The sequence below is a fragment of the Manis javanica genome, chromosome 4 (assembly GCF_040802235.1).
Source record: "Manis javanica isolate MJ-LG chromosome 4, MJ_LKY, whole genome shotgun sequence".
Lineage (NCBI taxonomy): Eukaryota > Metazoa > Chordata > Mammalia > Pholidota > Manidae > Manis > Manis javanica.
In genome coordinates this window covers 174,976,632-174,986,889 of record NC_133159.1, presented here as the reverse complement: position 1 = coordinate 174,986,889, position 10,258 = coordinate 174,976,632, and positions in this window count along the sequence as shown.

The following is a 10,258-nucleotide window of genomic DNA, read 5'->3' as shown; positions in this document are numbered from 1 at the left end:
AAGTTGAATGGCAAATAAAACTTAGGAGTTGTAATAATTTCATCTGATTTTAATAATTTATTCAGAGCTGTGATAATTTTTAATTTGGTGATAAAGTTTCTGGGAATGTTTGGGGAGCATATGAAAAATTGTATTTACTTAGAGAACTTATGAAAAATAATTCCCACTGCTACATTCCCTGGGGCATATATGATGTCTGAAGTTGTCTGTTTGAGAAGCAGCTCTATCACAAATCTAGGCCTTAAATTTGAAACATCTGCCATTGACTCATTAATGTTTAAGATGAAACTAATGATCTCTTCACTTTTCAGTGTCTGTATTTGAGAGGGAATCAGAGGAAGTAAGTCTTGAGGAAAAATATTGATTCCCTTTTCAGAAACTCTGTTGAAACACTCTGTTGTAGGCCTTGTTATTTTTAAGTGTCTGGATTTTCTTTATGAATTCATTAAAAAATATTTTAGCAGCTCTGGTGGCCCAGTATCTCATTCCAACATAAACTTACCACTGGAGAGCTCATACCACTTGGCTCACCTTTTCGTTTCATGGCTTAATAATAATGACAAATTACAGGTGCTGAAATGATGTTAGATCCCTTAGCATAACTGATTCAGGGCTTATATTATTATTCTTTTCTCCAGAAGTTCTTAATATATATGGCATCGCTCTCCTGATTGGCAGTTAATGTCTGGCTTTCAGTTTCAATAACCTGGAAATGATACTACTTTTCCTAACTGGTAGTAATGTGGGCCTGTCATTATATCTCATTTTCAATTTCGCTATAAGAGTAATGTCTATATTGTTACATTTTCAAGTGATATGCATTGTAGTGCAAGTTCAATTGCCCTTAAGAGAGGATGTCTCTACTATCTGTATTCATGTTGATCTCCTGATTCTCCTCCTGCAAAGTTTTTTTTCCAAATCTTATAGTCTGACCATTTGAAATATGTGAAAAAATATGTGCATGAAATATTCACCTGGTTTTTTAAAGTTTTTTTTCCTATAGCTCTTTGAAAAAAATATATACATTCATAATATTAACCTTATACATTGTAATGCTGGTAAAGTCACTTATCAAGTTCTCATTGCTTTGGTGTAGCTTTTCTTCAGAAATTGTATGTATATGATCATGTCATCAATGAGTAGAGTATTATTTCTTCCTTTCTCATTTGTGGTCCTTTTTTCCCTTGTCTTATTGCATTGGCTAGGAATTTGAATACAATGTTGAATAGAAGTGGTTAGAACTTACACCTCTGCATTTTTTTCTGATTTTAGATAGAAAGTGTTAGTCTTTTATGATTAAGTTTGATATTAGGTGCAGATTTTTTGCAGATACCCTTATAAAGTTGAGAAAGATCACATTTAGTCCTAGTTAGAATGTTTATCGATATGGGTGTTTAATTTGGTTGAACATATTTTCTGCATCTATTGAGATGGCCATATGGTTTTTCTCTTTTATTCTGGCAAGATGGTGAATTACATCAACTGATTTTGAAAGTTAAGCTAGTTTGACAGTGTTGGGATAAAACCCATTTGATTATGATGTACCCACAAGTGTATATATTTCTGAATTTGATTTCTTGAAACTTTGTTTGGAACTTTTCTGTTTGGAAGGGGTATTGACGTACAGTTTTCTTTTTTGCAATGTCCTATCATGATTTTGTTATCAGTGCAATACCTGCTTTATATAATGTGTTGGAAAGTGTTTATTTTCTTTTGGAAAGTAAATGTAATTAGGCTAATTTATTTGTTTAATTTTTTGATAAATGTCATCAGTAAAGTCATATAGATCTGGACATTTCTTTTGGGAAAGATATTTAATAGCAAATTTGGTTTACTTACATGATAGAGGGCTATTTGGACACTACATTTCTTTTTGGGTCAATTTTGGCAAATTTATTTTTCAAAGTGTTTGTCCATTACATTTAAGTTTTCAAATCTGTTAACATAATTATTCATAATATATCCTTATTATCTTTTAATTTTTGCAAACTATATAGTGACACTCCCTTCTATTTCCTGATTTTAATAATTTTTAGTGATCATTCTAGAGGTTTATCAATTTTATTCATTTAAAAAATAACTCGTTATGATTTCATTGATTTTTCTTTATTATTTCTGTGTTTTCTATTTCATTGTTTTTTGCTTTCATCTTCTTCATTTTTCTTTTACTTATGTTGAATTTTCTGTCCTGTTCCTTCTCCCCCCCTTTCCTTCTCTCCCACTTCTTCTTTTTATTCTTCTTCATTTCTTAAGGTGGAAACTTTATTACTGATTTTGGACTTTTCTTCTTTATCAATATGAGCACTTAAAACTACTTATTTCATTCTACACTCCTTTAGCTATATCTTACAGATTTTGATATGTTGTGTTTTCATGTTTATCCAAGTATAAGTATTTACTATCCCTTTTGGTTTTTCCTTCATGAGTTATTTGATTTGCAGATATTTGAATATTACAGACATATTTCTGTTATTGTTTCCTAATTTAATTCCATTGTAATCAGAGAATATACACTGTTGGATTTCAATCCTTGGTTAATATGTTGAGACTTATTTTAGAGCCAACCTTATGCTTTAATCTTAATAAATAATCCATACCCACTTGTAAAGAGTCTATACTCTATGGATTTGGAGTATATTTTTGCATAGATATAAACTAAATTGGTTCAAAGTGTGCCAACCAACTGAATTTCTGTCTCTATATTCTACCAAGTGTTGATATGGGACCATTGAAATATTTAACTGTAGTTATTCACTTGTCTTTTTTCCTTTTACTTCTGTTGGTTTTTGCTTCAAGTATTTTGATAATTGAAAATTACATCACTAAATTTCTGTCTGGAATTCTGATGAAAGCTCTGATATATCACATACAGATACCAACTGTTTTTAGAATTAAAGTCTTCCTAATTGGGGATTTGTGTAGCGGGAGCAGCATATGGACTAAAACAATTAGTGGAAAAGTTAGGCATGAGGCAATTATCATGGATGTTCATACTTTGCAGAAACCACTAGTGTAGAGGAAAGACTGACGTTTTAGAAAGGTGTGTCATGTCCAAGCAAGTCAGGTGGAGTAGGGGGTCAGCAGAGGATTTTGACTAAAGGCACAGAGACTGGACTGCTTACTGGCAGAGCTGCTGATGAGAGTAAGGAAAAGCTGTCCAGTCGAAAGACTCATTTTGGATGTTGTGTCAGTGCAGTGAGATAGGATGATGGTGTTAATCACACGTGCCCGGTGCTAGTGACTTGATAACACCACATATCAGGGAGCAGATTAATCTGGGGAGTAGATGTTCATATAATGAGAAGGGCCACTGATCTTTGATTCAAACCACCTTGAGTTCAAAATCGGCTTCTGTGACTTATTCCCCATATTTTGTATTTCCTGATCTCAGAAGAGGTAAGAGGTATAGATAGACCTTTCTACACCTATTTTCTCATTTTTAAAACTGAGCTGGTATTTATTGCACATGGTGGAAGATATGAGACGTCATGAAATTTAACATATAAAACATAGCCCAGAACATAGTAGGTTTCTACAAATGTTAGATTTCTTCCTTCCTGTGAAAAGCTAGATTTTGGGATGAATATAAAAAGGAGAATGTGCAGCTTTGAGGCATTTATGCTGAGTGGAGATAAAGAATTAAAATATAATGCTGTTTTCTCTCAGGAATCGCTAATGCTTGACATCTGGAAATCTTGACCAAGAGTCTCTTTCCTAGAAAAGTGAAATCTCATTGCCGAGAGAAGGTAGTACCCTTTTCAGGCACATTCTGCCAACTGCCTATGATTGCTTTTCTCCTAAGTTGTAGTTTTGTTGAAGAGCCAATGACTGATGACGATTTTACCTTAAGGGTTCACATGCCCATCACACCAGCTTTTTTCTGGGGGATGGAGGTGCTATTCCTAGATCCTTACAGTGACTTCAAGGTTGCTTTTGGTTTTCCTAATTCCCTCATCCATTCTAACAGGAAGTAATACATACTTAGTTATGCGAAATGATAAGTAAAAGCTCTGTTTATAAGCATTTATCCCTGATTATCTTATAAGGCTACACGTATCCTCATTATGTCATTACATGCACCAAATACTCATGCTTTTAGTTTATTATCTTGTACCTCTATATTCTTTCTCTCCTTATTCATCTTCCTTTGTGACCCCCGTTTCACAGCCATCTGCTTTCAACAGATCAAGAATGACAGCACATTACTTGTAGCAGCTCTTGCATACCCTCCCTTGTCCCTGTGCAACTGTGGTTAAATTGTTATTATTTCACTATTTCACTGGCTGCCAAAGATGATAGCAATCAAATCTGATCAGTCCTGAAGTGCTTCCATTAATCAATCAGGGGTTGTCACTGCCGTCAAATCTGCCCGGAGAGAGGCCATTTTTGGTAGCACAGAATTCTTGCGTATATGTCCACCGGGGATAGGTATGTTCAGTCATTAAAAAAAAAAAAAAGATTTTTCGACTTTGCAGTTAGTTTCAGAAACTACTTCTAGGAGCTTAAAACACCACTTTCTGCTCCTTTCAAAATTTAAAACAGGTTTGGTAATTTTCTTCTTGTCCCTTCCTTGTTCTAGAAGGTGATTACATTTGTCTTAAACATAGCAAAGGAGAAACAAGCTTTGGAATCTCACTCATGGAGACAATCAAAGAGACCAGAAGAGAATTTGTAGCAATCTGAACACATCCAGAAACAATAGTGATAGACAGGGCGGCAATGAGTGACACATGTTGCTGAGTGAGATTCTCTGCTGCTCAACTGCGCAAAGTTTGACATTTAAATTGCAGGCAGCCCTGCGTCCATTCCAGGAGGTGCCGGTGGTTGAACAGTTCTGATCACTTGCTTGAGGGGCACCGTGGGGGAGGAAAGAGAAGAAAATAAAAATCAAATTGTTCCGGAAATCACGTTTAATGTAGAAATCTGGTTAATATTAAAATGCAATCTGCAGTTTTCAAGTATTCTATTCCTCGAGGAAAATATTTTCTATTCAAGGGGCAGAAGCAGTAAGCATCCTGTTATGACATCACTTCCTGTGTCAGGCCCAACTAGCATTCAAAACGTATTACCGAATTGATAATGCTAATTTCAAAATGATGCCTTCCCCCGCCCCCCCTTTGGTTAAAGGGTCTGGGCAAAATTCCCATCATATGGATCAATTTAGCTTTAGATTGTGCTGGCCAAACTGATATTTCATGCACTATATAGAATATAGTTCTTCCACATCCTTAGGAATAGTAGCCCATGCGTCCGCTGTGCTCACAGCATAACATGTTAGTTCCAAAAAGTCCCAAGAGAGCAGCTATCTGATGGCTTTAGGAAAGAGAATGTCAGCTGCTTCAGGATGGAGAGACATCACATCTTTCCCTACACACGTGAAGCCTACAATCTTTGAATTAGGGGGAGTTAGGCATTGATTTCTGGAGCTCAACTTTGTGCCATGTTCAAATTAACTTGGTGTTTTCCCTGTAGGCTTGGCGGGCTTCACTACAAATACTCTCATCACCAGGAGGACACGCGGATATAACCACTGGTATTTATTTTCCCATTATTCAGATCTTTTCTACAATGCCTTAAAACATGAGAGCGGATGACTTGCTAGAATGAAGTCTTTTCAAATATCTGTCCCTGGCATAGTTACCTTTTAGTTAGAACAAGAACAAAACAAAATGAAGCCACGCACAGAAAATAAATAAGGGAACACCCAGTGTTCCAACCAGAAGACAGCAATCTCATTTATCTTGAGTATCTCCAGTCCCTTGGAGTCAGTGGGTGACCTGTTAGTTAGAACCAATCATACTCAGGAGGAATAAAGCAGCACTGTAAATGGCTCCAAGAGAGAAAGCTTACTTTCACTTAGGTACTGCTAATTCATTCATTTAATTTAATTTTTTTGAGGATTTTCTCCACGTGAAAGATTTGGGCTAAATCCATAGGGTAGACCTATCTGTGTGTATTAGCTTTTTCCATTAATAGATTCAATGATAGTGAAATAAGCAGTGTTTTTAGTTTTAACAGTGATAAGTTTTGAGCCAATGCTTTGCCATAGAGTGTTGGATGTTACGCAAATGTGATTAAAAATTGAGACTTTATTCATACCTAACGTATGTTTTTGATCACTCATAATGCCCAAATTGCATGATGAAATTTTAGTGGAATTAAACTGAAAGACTTGACCTTATAGAATTAATTACATGCTGTTCCAATTACAGTTGCTAATTGATCCATGCTTGCCAGCTGACACCATAGGTGGTTGGTTGCACAGTGCCAAAGAAGCATACACTTAGATATGTTGCCCTCTGGTTTTTATATACTAGCTATGTAGATAACACCTATTTAGCTAAAGAGTCATAGGCTGGTTACATCTGAGGGCTAACCAGTGTTCATTTTTCCTAGTTACTCCTTGCTTGTCTGAATTTTATGGAATACTTACAGTACAGTGGTAGGTTAATTTGTGTATCTTAGCTTATTTCTCAATTACATCACAACCTCATGAGAGTCTGAAGAGTTGCTCTGTTCCACAGAGTAATTCAGGGACTCAGGATCCTTCATTTAGTAATAAACTCCAGTACCTTTGTAGAAGACAGCTGGATCCCTTATATCTGTTGAGTTGGAAAAGGAAAGATTTAAAATGGCAAAGACATGCTTGCTCCTAATTGCTATTTCCAGAAGGTGACACATGCCACCTCTACTCACATCCTATTATTGAGCAGTATTCATACAGAACCATCTGAATTTACGAGAAGGAGTGGAATGTAGCCAGAAGCATAGATATGCTGGATAAATCTAACAATTGGCTCTTCAGGACAAAAAACACCCTGGTTTTTAATATTTGCCATTTTTCATGGTGCAAATGGCTCCCACCATGGCCAGTTTCAAGCTACCAATGTAATATCAGTAAATGCAGACAGAGTTGGGAAGGGCTGTGCGCGGTCAGCTCTCGGGAAGCACTGGGGATCTGACGCGGCACACCGCTGCTTAGGAGTGTGTCAGGGGAGGAGAGAAATGGGACAATGGTGAGCACGGCAGTCACTCTGTCACTTACCGTGTGGAGAATTGAGCAAGATGGACACAGGCACGGGCTTTGATGCTGATTGCTTCCAAAGAGCTCACTGTGCTTGGAGAGACTGATGTAGTTATAAAGAAAACTAACCTCTAATGCATGTTTACTCTTTTCCAGGCACCATCTCAAGTGATCTAATTAAACATAATAACTCTTTAAATGTAGTTATTAACTTTATTCTCATTTTACAGTTTAACAGAGACTACACAAGATCTAGTAATTTGTCAAGTAAAGCATAATTAATTCTGATTAGGAATCCATAGCAAACTACACAGAAAAAGAGGCATAAAAGCAGGGTCATGAAGGAGATGATGATTTTAATAGGCAGGAGAGAGAGGGGGTATGTGTGTGTTTGAGTGGTTGGGGAGTATATTCTAAGCTAAAGAAGCAGGGCAGTGAATGTCAGTGAGGTGTGAACATTTATGATGTAATGGAGATACTCCTGTTCTTTGATCTTATAACCTAAATTCATCTTGAAGAAATAGCTTTAACAAAATCTGAAATTTGTTTGTGTCTATACACAAACTATTATGACAACATTTTCCACAACAGATCAGCTGAAAGACAAGCACAGGCCCAGGGAAATAATGGTATAAAATGTTCCAGGCCATCTAAATAATTATGAGATGCTGATGAAGGTGATGATGGTGGTGGTGGTAGTGGAAACAACTAATTGCAGTGTGACAGGACTAAGCAGAAAAGGGCAAGCGTAACCTCACTGCACTGGGCTGTTAACTCATTAAAGGATTGTATGAAGAGTGTAACAATTATCTGACTATCTAGAAACATGAAATATTTGTAGTAACTGAAATATCAGAATATTAAATGGTAGGTAAAGTGAGTATATACATACAGAAGGAGAGGAAGGTAACATGCAGAGAAAAGGAAAGAGCAAATTTTGAGGTATGTCATATTTCATATTTTTTCAAAATAATTATTAATATTTGATTTCATATTTTTAAGTAGAAAAACTTTGTAGGTTTAGGTTTGGAGACTAGATCAGCATGATTGGAATAATGGGTGAGTGGAAGCTAGATAAAATGAATGATTGTGTTGCACAGTGGAGGTAATCTTGAATTTTGATGAATAAGGAGATTCTAGGTTGCATGATAAAGGATGGCAAGTTATTACTAGTTTTTTGAAGAGAGGTATAGTATGGTATGAACTTCATATCAGACAGATGTCTCCAAAAACAATGTGACAATATTCTGGAAAAGCGAGAGTATGAACTTAGGAGACCAGTGAGAAGTCTCTTTTAAAAAGTCCAGATAAGAAAAAAAGAAGATACAATCTAGAGCAGCAGTGGTAGAGTTTAAAAGAAAAGGGGATGCATACATGGCACAAAGAGACATTTGGAAGACTTGCCGATTAATTTGTTCCTGGGGAACCAGACAAAAGCAGGTTTGAAAATCTGAAGCAAGTTTGAGGGAAAGATGTGAGGAATTCGGGGGAGAAGTTGATTCCAGGATATACTGAGTCCATATGTCAGTACATTCTGCATTTTGAAACACCGTAGAGTTGGACATTTAGATCTGAACTGTGGAGAAACATCAGGGTGGGGTACAGATTGGGGAATCATCAGATCAGATCCCCTACTAAGAACAGGGTGGGGGTGAAGGAGGTGGGCCAGCCAGCAACTAGAGAGGGGACCGCTGAGACTCCGGGAGGGACTCAGCAGGGATGGTGGAGGGAATTAAGCAGGCGGTAGAGATGCAGACATGACAGGGACTGTTTGTTCTGAACTCTGAAGACGACTTTAATATGTTGTTAGGCTAAGGGAAGGAAGTTAGTGAGACAGAAAAATTGAACGTATAGATTGACTTGGCAACACCTAAGTCAGAGGAGAATAGAAAGAATGGGATCAAGAACTGAGGGAACGACTCATATTGTAAAGGAATGAGATGCAAATGAGGAAAAGTAGGAGAGACATTTGGAATGGTATAAAGGACGCTGAGACATATCCGTCGTGTGTTTCAGTGTTGTGCTGGTGATAGGTACAGGGGCCAGGGTTTGCAGAGGGGCTGGAGATAAGATGAGGGGGGAAAGGGTCCTGAAGGGGAACCCCGAGGAGACATTTTTATATCATGGTTTTTATATAGAGGCAATGCTACTGGAAGAGAAGAATATAACAGGGGTAAATAAAGAAAAGAGATGACAAAGGAACATGCAAACAGCAAATAATAAAGGGGAGGAAAAAAGTAAGAGGTGTTCTATGCAGACAAATGTTAGAGGACCATCAGTAACTATTTTCAGTTCCTTTTGCTGGTATTCCAGGTTTTGATTTCCTGTGGCTCTGTCCTGCCTAATCTAGAAACTGCTACACCCTTTTAACATGCTCTACTGTGAAGACCTATGGCTACAAACAAGATAACTTTAAAACAATTATTTAGTAGCTTCTTACAGCCTGCCCTAACAGCAGTGAAGTGAGAAGGGAGGTGTGACGGCAGGCTCTTCTAAGTCCATTGAAATACTAACTGGCAGCGGTTTGATCCCTTATCAGCCGATCCCTTATCACCGAGATTCATTCAGTGCTTCCTAGACGCCGGACAGCAGGAGGGTAGTGAACTCCTGCACCGCAGATGCAGAGTAGCCGCAGCAGTGCCATCTGATCCGCAGAGCCCCAAGTACGAAGTTGCCCTCTGGAGAAAACGTGCACTGAATCCCATGCGACGCACTAGAGGCATATTGGTAAACACGTTAACACAGCTTATATATACTCACGGAGCACTGCCTATGAGGCCTTCATTTTCAGATCATGATGAAGATGCGTGTATTTTAGTAGGGAGTAATTGCAAATGAAATGTGATACACTGCAAGGCAGTATCGATCTAATTCCAAACCATCAGGATTTGGTGGTAAAAGGCAAAGAAAAAAACCTTGTTTGAAGACACAGGGTTTAGCTTTGTCCCTACAGAGTGATGGGGAGATTGTTTTCCGGATGGTTTCCACGTCCTTTGACAGCCTCCTTTCTCCCTCGTAAAGCGGAGGCTGCTGAAGGTGTTTTGGTAGCACGGACCTTTCCAGGGCTGCCGGATAACAGATGACAGGATTCAAGGTGATCTTGGTCAGTTACCAAATTCTCAAGGAGTTTCTGTGAGGGGGTAGATGTGCGCTGTTGATTTTTAAATTATATCTTAGCAGAAGAAAATGTAAAAATAATGGAATTATGGCAATTTAAAAAGAGGCAGCCATCTG